This window comes from Panthera tigris, chromosome C1 (genome assembly GCF_018350195.1).
Source record: "Panthera tigris isolate Pti1 chromosome C1, P.tigris_Pti1_mat1.1, whole genome shotgun sequence".
In the NCBI taxonomy this organism is placed as follows: domain Eukaryota; kingdom Metazoa; phylum Chordata; class Mammalia; order Carnivora; family Felidae; genus Panthera; species Panthera tigris.
Window position 1 is genome coordinate 124,103,898 of NC_056667.1, and position 13,252 is coordinate 124,117,149.

Here is a 13,252-nt window from a genome sequence, read left to right on the forward strand (position 1 = left end):
CTTTTAAAATTAATTTATTTATTTTTGAGAGAGAGACAGAGTGAGCAGGGAAGGGGCAGAGAGAGAGATAGAGAATCCCAAGCAGGCTTCACACCATCAGTTCAGAGCCTGATGGGGGGCTTGAACTCACAAACTGTGAGATCATGACCTGAGCCAAAGCCAATAGTCAGACGCTTAACCAATTGAGTTACTGAGGGGCTCCTTAATCAATTTAACTTTTACAATTAATTTAATAGTTGTTAGTAAAGATAGCCTTCCTTGGAGTGATTTTATCTTTTTATTGATTCACAAGAGCTATTTACATATTGTAGACACAGGGAAAATTTACATGTTCAGAAGAGGGAATGATTTTGGGAGTTCATTGAGAGGATAGGCCTAAATGACTGATATTTGTCAATTATTAGGGGTTCAAGAGGCCAGGCAGTCACCAGAGCCCATTTTGACCTATAGAGAACTAGGAGAGAAGGAATTCATTCCAACTGAGAAGTTAGACCAGCTCTTGGTGCCAGAATTAGAGTGCACCTATTGAATTGAACTCTTCTCTGGACACTGTGAGCAACAAAGATTTACCATTACCAAAAATGGAAAGAAAGATGCATCCATTTGTGATATACCAAGAGGGGGCACATCATGCCATTGTTGCGGTATTCTTCACTAAACATTCAAGTTATCAGATCTGACTGGGAATTCGATAACCCAGACTTGAATGTCATTTTCATCTCTATTCAGTGACCCATTCAACATAGCTTTCAGAGGATACTCATCTCCATCTATTTCTCTTTCCTCATCGTTTTTTTTTAGTATTTATTTTTGAGAGAGACAGAGTGTGAGCGAGGGAGGGGCAAAGAGAGAGGGAGATACAGAATCTGAAGCAGGCTGCAGGTTCTGAGCTGTCAGCACACAGCCTGACACGGGGCTCAAACCCACGAACCATGAACCTGAGCTGAAGTCAGACACTTAACCGACTGAGCCACTCAGGCGCCCCTCTTTTCTCATCTTAATACTAATGCTAGACTCCTTTCTGATCTTTCCATTATGCCTTAATCAAGCTAAGAGAATCAAAAGTCTGCAGAAATCTGGATATTTGGAAGGAAGGAAGTAGAGGACTAAGGTAAAGGCAAATTGGGGTGGGGGGGTGGAGAAAGCTTCATTGTAGGGAAATGTGGTCAACTTCCCTTTATAAATTTCCTAGGGTTGATTTTTCCTGTGATATGCAAGACTTGCCTTTTTATCTGAAGATGAATTTTTCTTCAGCTGATAGTGTTCATGTTCTTTCCAGGCATTCAGTGATATTGCCTAAAAATATTTAGTCTGATAATCAAAAGGGCCTCGACCTCTATCAAAGAGGTGGGGGAGGGGCAGAGAGAGAGGGAGACAGAATCTGAAGCAGGCTCCAGTGAGCTGTCCATGCAGAGGCCAACGCGGGGCTCACTCTCACGGACTGCAAGATCATCATCTGAGCTGAAGTCGGACGCCCAACTGACTGAGCCACCCAGGCGCCCCTAACAGCACACTTTTTAAAAAATATATATAATTTTAATTTTATATTTACAGAGAAGTTGCAGAGGTAATACCCAGAGTTGTATATACTCCTCACCCATACTTCCCCCTAATGTTAACATCTTTCATTACTGTGGTATACCTGTCAAAACTAAGACATCAACATTAGTACATTATTTTTAGCTAAACTGTGGATAGTGTTTGGATTTCACTAGTTCCCTTTCTTAAGTCCCTTTTCTGTTCCAGGATCCACTCCAGCATACTACATTGCATTTCGTACAGGCAGCTTGATAGTAGAATTTTGGCTGTGCGGTATCGTTTAGTGATGTGGTAAAGACTGAAAACGACACCAAATAAGTCAGCGGCAATTACAGAGCCTTTATAGCCACGGTATAAAAAGTGTCTCCCAGGGTCTATAAAAGCATCCACATAAAATTATTCACCTGGTCAGTGTTGGAATAGAATCAGTTCATGTTTTGACTATGCTCTCATATAGGCTCATGGGACAGAGTCCCCCTGAGTGTTCTACCCAAACATGCAACCCCTCTTTTGAATTGGGTTGATGTTACAATGTTACTTAGCAGGTGAGATCTCACACCAAACTGAGGAGAAATACTGGCTTGATATTTCCTGACACAGAAACCATCTGAAAGACCAGGCTCCCGTTCCAGCCTCAGCTCTCCCCTGACCACTCCCCTGCTCACCTCCAGAACCATTTCCTAGTGGGTTTACAAAGAACCAGATGAAAAGCAGATTCATGATTTAGCTTCTGAAGATGTTGTGCACCTCATATCTAGGGCCAGATGGATTTCCATTCATTTCCTATATTTACCAAGACACCCAAATGTCCTATACTTGACTTTTGGAGACACTGGCAGGGATATTGCCAAATATCTTTTAAAAATTGGGGGAATTTCCTAATCAGGGGAGGTGTATAAGAGTAAAAAAAATATGTAAGATAGTGAAATATTAACAGTAACTTATATAGGCAGTATTCTAACCCCTCCCTCCACATTTAATGTTCAAAACCTTATTAGGTTGGTACTGTTATTTCCACCATCATAAAGGTGGGGAAACTGGAGCTCAGAGAGGTTAAATGACTTATCCAAAGTTCATACAGCTACTGAATGGTGGAGCTGGGATTTAAACCAGGCCAGTCAGACCCCAAGGTCTATGTTTTAACCACTATACTACGTGACCTCTCCTTTGGGTACAGGTGTTTGCAGAAGGGGGAAGTCTTCCCCCCCTAGGAGTTGAAGTGGTTGAAGGATATGTGAAGTGAACCAAAAGATCCATTGGCATTGTAGGAAAGAGCTATTTCCAAAACACATTCCAGTGTAGGTCTTGTGATGAGTCCTTCTTTAGGAGGAACAGGAACTAACATTTATTGAGCACTTGCTGTGTGCCAGGCATTGTGTTAAAGCTCTGGACGCATTAGCTCATTTTGTACTGAAAACAATCCTCGAACAGCCTTGCTCATCCCTGCCCCAAGGATCTTTGCACTTGCTGTGCTCCCTGCCTACAGAACCCTGCTCCCAGGCCTCTACCTTTTACATCGTATGTGCAAAGCTGCCTCATTGGAGAGGACTTCCTTGTCTCCCTTGGGCCCCCAAGTTATCTACTGTTCCTCTTTCCCCCATGATTTTCTTCATGACTTTTGTTCTTTCTGAAATTGTCTTCCTCCTTATTTATGCCTCTTCCACTACAATGTAAACTTCATGAGAGCACATACTTTGTATTGTCACAGCAGCATCCCATACCGTGGGAACCGGGCTGGCTCATGGCAGCAGCCCCATCCATTTCTGTCCAGTGAATGAAAAAGACTATGGAAGGGGTATCATTATTCCTGTCTCATGGAGGAGAAAACAGATTCATAGAAACTAAGGAACTCACCTAACATGATGACTGAGATTTACTTTAAAAATTGCCAGGAAAATATAAAATTGTGGGGGCAGGTGAAACAGAAGGGGGGAAATATCATTGCATACTACTACTAACAAATATTTTTATTATTATTATTTGGTGGCCAAATACATGGGAGTCCATTCTATCTTTGTGTTTATTTGAAGATATCCACAATAAAATTAATAGCGAAAAAACTTGTCCACGGTGTCATAGTTAATAGCGGAACAAGGATTTGTCCGCAGGTCTGTCTGACTACATAGCCCGAACTTTATTGGATACACATGGGGTATCTTCTGGTGAATATCCAGGCTCAGGAAGGGTAGGAATCAGGGCTACCTTCAGGACTTTAGTAGGTGGAGTGAGTAAAGCATCAGTTTTGTCTTTGATGCACTTAACTGCTGTGTCTTTTAGTTCATATTCTGCACAGAGAGAAAACATGATGAGCTTTTGACCAGCCAGTGGTCTGGCTTCCCCTGGATCAGCTGTCTGACCCTGGTTCAGTCAGTTGAGTCAGGTGGAGAGTATCTCAGCCTCTCTCATGGCTGTGGTGGAGCCGGTTCTCCAAGAAGGCCAGGCTTGAGAAGTGGGGTGGAGATTGCTTTGTTGGGGAGGGGGCAGGGGTTGTGTTTGTTTTATTCACCCCTGTATCTCCAGTGAAATGACGCAGTGTTCAATAGGTGTTTGTTGAATGAACGAACACCTACATGGGTGAATGAATCTCTAGCCAATGGAACCCGTTAGCAGGACCCTTAGGATTTTGAGTTTTGAGGGAACATGGCCAATTCCAACTCTTGTGAGGCTCTCTTTTGAATGAAGCCATAGCTACCAACACTCTTGTTTCTGAAATGTGAGCATTCTTTTCCCCATTCGGGCAGACTAAAATTGTTCCATCTGAAGATCTATGACTGTTATGGTTTTGGCACATGGGTCAGTAAGTGATGACGTTAGTAAGAGTTAGGGGTTGGATCTGTAGTGGATTACCAAACACATTTGTAGGTTCAGTGCAATGGCTTGAATCACTTTTGTATGCTTTTAAATCAAAAGTTCTGTTTTTCTCTTGAACTATTCAGTGTTACGGAAGGGTCTCTCACATGTGGTTGATGCCCACTAAATATGTCCAGTATGTCTCTGAGATAGTGCAGTGAGGCAGTGGGGCATATGGACTTGGGAGGTAGATATAACTGGGTATCTGCTCTGTCACCTATTGGGTATGTAATCTTGGGAAAATTAATTTCATTTTCTGAACCTCAGTTTCCCATTCTATAAAAGGAGCAAAATGCAAGACTGTTTGGGAGGATTAAATATATTAACACATATAGTGAACCTAGCATAGTGGCCAGTAACCTAAATGTTGGCCGTTACTCTTATCATTTGTGGAACGAGTGAACATTCGTGCTAATGTGGTCCATTAATGAGGGGGCAATGATACACAACACACAAATTCATTGTGCAGTTGATATTTCAAGTGAAAATGTTTGCCCTCTGCGTGTGTCAGTTGGTGACACAGTCTGTGTGTGTGTGTGTGTGTGTGTGTGTGTGTGTGTGTTACTACTAACGTGTTTGATGCCAGTGAGAACTGAAGGATCTGTCAATTTCTTCCCAAGGAAGTAGTTCTGATGGAGAAGCTGTCCTACTCTTAACCATTTGTTCCTGTCTTATGTTTTTTTTCTATTCCCGTTGAAACACATGATCTTTTGTTCTATTAGGAATATTGGTTTTAATATTTTATTTACAATGGCAGACCAGGACCATAGGAATCTGTATGGTCTCAAAAACACCTTGTATTTTCACCCAGAAAAATGAGATTGTGTATTCATGAGTGTGTGTGTGTATGTGTGTGTGTGTGCATGCGTGTGCATGTGCGAGCAACACAGAAAGAGCACTTAAAACGGAAAAAAAAGCCCTACCACTTTCTTTCTTTTTTTTTAATATGAAATTTATTGTCAAATTGGTTTCTATACAACACCCAGTGCTCATCCCAACAGGTGCCCTCCTCAATACCCATCATCCACCTTCCACTCCCTCCTACCCCCCATCACCCTCAGTTTATTCTCAGTTTTTAAGAGTCTCTTATGGTTTGCCTCCTTCCCTCTCTAACTTTTATTTCCCCTTCCCCTCCCCCATGGTCTTCTGTTAAGTTGCTCAGGATCCACATAAGAGTGAAAACATACGGTATCTGTCTTTCTCTGTATGACTTATTTCACTTAGCATAACACTCTCCAGTTCCCTCCATGTTGCTACAAAGGGCCATATTTCATTCTTTCTCATTGTCAAGTAGTATTCCATTGTGTATATAAACCACAGTTTCTTTATCCATTCATCAAGTTGATGGACATTTAGGTTGTTTCCATAATTTGGCTATTGAAAGTGCTGCTATAAACATTGTGTTACTAGGATCATAGCAAAAGGACTTAAGAGTCAACTTTAACCAGGCTCCACTGGTCAAAGATGAAACAATTTGAGGATCAAATAAGGACATTAACTTGAATGGATGGATATTCATCACATATAAATAAATCCATGAATTCAAAATGACATCAGAGGGGAAAAGAACCCTAACTGCTCACCATTGAAGGATGCTAGGGAACCAACTCATAATTATGAACACTAAAGAAAGAATCAAATATTAATTTTGTCTTTCCTATACAAACTGTACCACTGAGTAACCAAATAGTAGATAATGGGAAATTTATATTTAGAGAAGTATCCAGTTAATAAGTGAAGACGCAATGATAACATTGGAATGACACCATGATAGAACCACTAATCAATGAGTGGATCCTGACATTGAACGTGAGTGGCTGCTAATATCTCAAAAAAAGAAGAAACCACGCATGATGTGCCTCCTGACCAAAGAATACATCTCCACCTTTGAGATAGTTTTGCCAATGGATGAAACTTGCATCTCAACAAACCTCTAGAAACAGCCGCCAATTTACAGGAAATGCAGAGGACAGAGGATCACATCAGGAGACATCCTGATGATGAATGAAGATGGCAAAATCCAGACTGGGAAGCTCAAGATAAATGAGCTTGTTTCTTCAACAAATAAATGGTAAGAACGAGAAGAAGATGAAGAGAGGAAACTATGAATTGAAAGAAAGTTTAGAAATGTTCAACCAGCCATAATGTATGGATCTTGTCTTCATTTTGAGTCCATAAACAAAGCATATGTTTCAATTAGAAATTTGAGCACTGACTAAATATTTGATATTAAAGTATTAGTAAGTTTTTTAATGTTTTTTTTCAATATATGAAGTTTATTGTCAAATTGGTTTCCATACAACACCCAGTGCTCATCCCAAAAGGTGTCCTGCCCATCACCCACCCTCCCCTCCCTCCCACCCCCCATCAACCCTCAGTTTGTTCTCAGTTTTTAAGAGTCTCTTATGCTTTGGCTCTCTTCCACTCTAACCTCTTTTTTTTTTCCCTTCCCCTCCCCCATGGGTTTCTGTTAAGTTTCTCAGGATCCACATAAGAGTGAAACCATATGGTATCTGTCTTTCTCTGTATGGCTTATTTCACTTAGCATAACACTCTCCAGTTCCATCCGTGTTGCTACAAAGGGCCATATTTCATTCTTTCTCATTGCCACTTAGTACTCCATTGTGTATATAAACCACAATTTCTTTATCCATTCATCAGTTGATGGACATTTAGGCTCTTTCCATAATTTGGCTATTGTTGAGAGTGCTGCTATAAACATTGGGGTACAAGTGCCCCTATGCATCAGTACTCCTGTATCCCTTGGGTAAATTCCTAGCAGTGCTATTGCTGGATAGGGTAGGTCTATTTTTAATTTTTTGAGGAAATTCCACACTTTTTTCCAGAGTGGCTGCACCAGTTTGCATTCCCACCAACAGTGCAAGAGGGTTCCTGTTTCTCCACATCCTCGCTAACATCTATAGTTTCCTGATTTGTTCATTTTGGCCACTCTGACTGGCGTGAGGTGATATCTGAGTGTGGTTTTGATTTGTATTTCCCTGATGAGGAGCAACGTTGAGCATCTTTTCATGTGCCTGTTGGCCATCTGGATGTCTTCTTTAGAGAAGTGTCTATTCATGTTTTCTGCCCATTTCTTCACTGGATTATTTGTTTTTCGGGTGTGGAGTTTGGTGAGCTCTTTATAGATTTGGATACTAGCCCTTGTCCGATATGTCATTTGCAAATATCTTTTCCCATTCCATTGGTTGCCTTTTAGTTTTGTTGGTTGTTTCGTTTGCTGTGCAGAAGCTTTTTATCTTCATAAGGTCCCAGTAGTTCATTTTTGCTTTTAATTCCCTTGCCTTTGGGGATGTGTCAAGTAAGAAATTGCTACGGCTGAGGTCAGAGAGGTCTTTTCCTGCTTTCTCCTCTAAGGTTTTGATGGTTTCCTGTCTCACATTCAGGTCCTTTATCCATTTTGAGTTTATTTTTGTGGATGGTGTGAGAAAGTGGTCTAGTTTGAATCTTCTGCATGTTGCTGTCCAGTTCTGCCAGCACCATTTGTTAAAGAGACTGTCTTTTTTCCATTGGATGTTCTTTCCTGCCTTGTCAAAGATTAGTTGGCCGTACGTTTGTGGGTCTAGTTCTGGGGTTTCTATTCTATTCCATTGGTCTATGTGTCTGTTTTTGTGCCAATACCATGCTGTCTTGATGATTACAGCTTTGTAGTAGAGGCTAAAGTCTGGGATTGTGATGCCTCCTGCTTTGGTCTTCTTCTTCAAAATTACTTTGGCTATTCGGGGCCTTTTGTGGTTCCATATGAATTTTAGGATTGATTGTTCTAGTTTCGAGAAGAATGCTGGTGCAATTTTGATTGGGATTGCATTGAATGTGTAGATAGCTTTGGGTAGTATTGACATTTTGACAATATTTATTCTTCCAATCCATGAGCGTGGAATGTTTTTCCATTTCTTTATATCTTCTTCAATTTCCTTCATAAGCGTTCTATAGTTTTCAGCATACAGATCTTTTATATCTTTGGTTAGATTTATGGGAATTATTAAGTTTTTAGGTGTGATTTGATACTATATTTTAAAAAATCCTTTAGAGACACTTACTGAAATATTTATAGATGATATGATGTCTGAGATTTGTTTTAAAGTGATGCAGGGCAGAGAGTTAGCTGAGGACAGAGATGTAATAGGACTAGTTCTGTGTCAAACATTGTTGAGTAATGAGTTTATGTGGTTTATTATACTGTTCTCTCTCTATTTTTGTAGACTTTGTATGACTGATGTCCATTATAAAACAAAATTAAAAATGACTATCTTGGTAAAAAGAACAGTGGTTGCTCAAGTAGTTCTTGCAATGGCAGATAGAGGTGACTTATAACTATATCATTCATTGCAAAACTTGTTTTTGTGAACCTATACCTATATATAAATAAATAATATTTCCCCCTGCTTTATCCTGTAGGGTTTTGATGGTTTCCTGTCTCACATTCAGGTTCTTTATCCATTTTGAGTTTAATTTTGTGAATGGGGTAAGAAAGTGGTCTAGTTTCATTCTTCTGCATGTGCTGTCCAGTTCTCCCAGCACCGTTTGTTAAAGAGACTGTCTTATTTCCATTGGATATTCTTTCCTGCTTTGTCAAAGATTAGTTGGCCATAATTTTGCGGGTCCAATTCTGGAATCTCTATTCTATTCCATTGGTCTGTGTGTCTGTTTTTGTGCCAATACCATGCTGTCTTGATGATTACAGCTCTGTAGTAGATGCTGAAGTCGGATTGTGATGCCTCCTGCTTTGGTCTTCTTCTTCAACATTACTTTGGCTACTCGGGGTCTTTTGTGGTTCCATACAAATTTTAGGATTGCTTGTTCTAGATTCAAGAAGAATGCTGGTGCAATTTTGATTTGGATTGCATTGAATGTGTAGATTGCTTTGGGTAGTATTGACATTTTAACAATATTTATTCTTTCAATCCATGAGCACAGAATGTTTTTCCATTTCTTTGTATCTTCTTCAGTTTCCTTCATAAGCTTTCTATAGTTTTCAGCATACAGATCTTTTACATCTTTGTTTAGGTTTATTCCTAGGTATTTTATGATTCTTGGTGCACTTGTGAATGGGATCAGTTTCGTTATTTGTCTTTCTGTTGTTTCATTATTAGTGTATAAGAATGCAACTGATTTCTGTACATTAATTTTTTGTCCTGTGACTTTGCTTAATTCATGTATCAGTTCTAGCAGACTTTTGGTGCAGTCTTTCAGGTTTTCCATGTATAATATCATGTCATCTGCAAAAAGTGAAAGCTTAACTTCATCTTTGCCATTTTGATGCCTTTGATTTCCTTTTGTTGTCTGATTGCTGATGTTAGAATTTCCAAGACTATGTTAAACAACAGCGGTGAGAGTGGACATCCCTGTTGTTTTCCTGATCTCAGGGGGAAAGCTCTCAGTTTTTCCCCATTGAGGATATTAGCTGTGGACTTTTCATAAATGGCTTTTACGATGTTTAAGTATGTTCCTTCTATCCTGACTTTCTTGAGGGTTTTTATTAAGAAAGGATGCTGAATTTTGTCAAATGCTTTTTCTGCATCGATTGACAGGATCATATGGTTCTTTTCTTTTCTTTTATTAATGTGATGTATCACATTGATTGATTTGTGAATGTTGAACCAGCCCTGCAGCCCAGGAATGAATCCCACTTGATCATGGTAAATAATTCTTTTTATATGCTGTTGAATTCGATTTGCTAGTATCTTGTTGAGAATTTTTGCATCCAGATTCATCAGTTCCATTCATCAGGCCAAATTGGCATTTGTATCCATATTCATCAGGCCATATTGGCCTGTGGTTCTCTTTTTTTTGGCTGGGTCTCTGTCTGGTTTGGGAATCAAAGTAATGCTGGCTTCATTGAATGGGTCTGGAAGTTTTCCTTCCCTTTCTATTTTTTGGAACAGCTTGAGAAGGATAGGTATTATCTCTGCTTTAAATGTCTGGTAGAATTCCCCAGGGAAGACATGTGGTCCTGGACTCTTATTTGTTGGGAGATTTTTGATAACTGATTCAATTTCTTTGCTGGTTATGGGAGTGTTCAAGTTTTCTATTTCTTCCTGTTTGAGTTTTGGAAGTGTGTGGGTGCTTAGGAATTTGTCCATTTCTTCCAGATTGTCCAGTTTGTTGGCATGTAATTTTTCATAGTATTCCCTGATAATTGCTTGTATTTCTGAGGGACTAGTTGTAATAATTCCATTTTCATTCATGATTTTATCTATTTGGGTCATCTCCCTTTCCTTTTTGAGAAGCCTGGCTAGAGGTTTGTCAATTTTGTTTATTTTTTCAAAAAACCAACTCTTGGTTTCATGGATCTGCTCTACAGTTTTTTTAGATTCTATATTGTTTACTTCTGCTCTGATCTGTATTATTTTTCTACTTCTGGGTTTGGGGTGTCTGTGCTGTTCTGCTTTTATTTCCTTTAGGTGTGCTGTTAGATTTTGTATTTGGGATCTTTCTTGTTTCTTGAGATAGGCCTGGATTGCAATGTATTTTCCTCTCAGGACTGCCTTCACTGCATCCCAAAGCATTTGGATTGTTGTATTTTCATTTTCATTTGTTTCCGTATATATTTAATTTCTTCTCTAATTGCCTTGTTGACCCATTCATTCTTTAGTAGGGTGTTCTTTCACCTCCATGCTTTTGGAGATTTTCCAGACTTTTTCTGTGGTTAATTTCAAGTTTCATAGCATTGTGGTCTGAAAGTGTGCATGGTATGATCTCAATTCTTTTATACTTATGGAGGGCTGTTTTGTGACCCAGTATGTGATCTATCTTGGAGAATGTCCCATGTGCACTCAAGAAGAAAGTATATTCTGTTGATTTGGGATGCAGAGTTCTAAATATATCTGTCAAGTCCATCTGATCCAATGTATCATTCAGGGCCCTTGTTTCTTTATTGATCCTGTGTCTAGATGATCTATCCATTGCTATAAGTGGGGTATTAAAGTCCCCTGCAATTATCACATTCTTATCAGTAAGGTTGCTTATGTTTGTGATTAATTGTTTTATATATTTGGGGGCTCCCGTATTAGGTGAGTAGACATTTATAATTGTTAGCTCTTTCTGATGGATAGACCCTGTAATTATTATATAATGTCCTTCTTCATCTCTTGTTACAGCCTTTAATTTAAGGTCTAGTTTGTCTGATATAAGTATGGGTACTCCAGCTTTCTTTTGACTTCCAGTAGCATGATAGATAGTTGTCCATCCCCTCACTTTCAATCTGAAGGTGCCCTCAGGTCTAAAATGAGTCTCTTGTAGACAGCCAATAGTGAAAGTAACCAGAAAATTTTCATGTACTGATTTTCCTCACCTTTTATTGAGGGGAGATCTATCAGTCTTAGAATATAGGTCTTTCTTGCAGGGTTGATTAGTTTTATACAGATTATCTAATGGAGAAGGGGATTTTCTTTGGTTAGGGTCACACTCCTTTTGGTAGAAAATGAAAATGCCACATCTGACATGGAAGGACTGAAATTTCAGGATTAGCTGTCAGGAGTTGAGTACAGATCCTTTTCAAAGTACTGTTTTCAGTTCAATCAGCTCACTGTTCTTAAGATTTGTGTTGAATTTTTTTCTTCTTTTAAAAATAACAGCTAATATAAAATTGAGCAACATAGTTTAATATCATAATACATCTATTAAAATAATTTATAATAAGGTTTTAGGAAGCTTCCTGAAAACCCCGATAAGAATTCTCAGTAAAGTTAATTACAAGTTGAAAGGGAAACCCCATCACATTATTTGAGAATGCAGTTGATGAAACTAAATGTAATCATATTCTGAATATTTTATTCAATGGAGACTTAAACTCATTAATTTAGGTGTTAGGCCTGGAGTTGTGTGCTCACATGAAGACTGCCATGCTCAAAGCAGAGCCTGCACTGTCTTCTACTAATTTAAATCCAGCCCATTTGTTCCCCAAGATGGGCCCCACATCTGGACATCTGTCCATGGTGCTGAATCACTCCCTGATGCAGTTATATAGTTCAAAGTACCCAGCAAGAAAAGTTTATCTCCTAGAATGCTGGAGCTTGAGAGAATGTCAGGAATCATTCTTGCCTTTGGTTCACCACACTACTGGTTTCAAAGATGATTAAAAATTTTAAAGAAACTTATGAACTGGGGGATCAACATAGTGTGCTAACTTCCAATTTTGCCAAGAAAGGAAATTTTGTAAAAAGTAGCTATAAAATACTATCACCATCATTTCACAAATGATATGGGCATTTTAACAGCAGACGTGTATTTTCTCAAAACAAAATACAATTCCTAAATCAAATGCAGTGTTAGTTTTATGAAAAATTCATTCCACTGTCCTTATTCTCTCTGTGTCTCTGTCTCTGTCTCTGTCTCTTTCTGCCTCCAATAAGTTGAAAATGAGAACATGGATTTGCAGTTTGAGGAATAATTGATTATTCCTTAAATGCTTTGTTCACTGAATGAGTCTTTATTGACTTTATTAGGGCTTGGTGCTAGGGATACAGAGATTGGCTCTGTGTGTGTATGTGTGTGTGTGTAAGTATGTAGGTATATATGCATATATCCCTTCCTAGACATTATACTCAGTCCATTCTTTGCATTTTATGAATAATGAAACTGACGACCAGGGAAATGTGTGGGTTTTCTTAAAGTTACACAACAATGAAACTCATGAGATTAATATTGTCTTAAAAATATTATTGAATATTTAGGACATAATAACTGATCACAAATACATATTTACTCGGCAGTTCTCTGAAATGGACTTAAAGATGTTAAGGGTAGGAATAGACTATGGCTATTGGTACAGTACTAGTTTAGTTTGATGCCTTACCTCTAATCCAAAGGACCTCTTTGAAATATTCAGATATTTTTAACATTT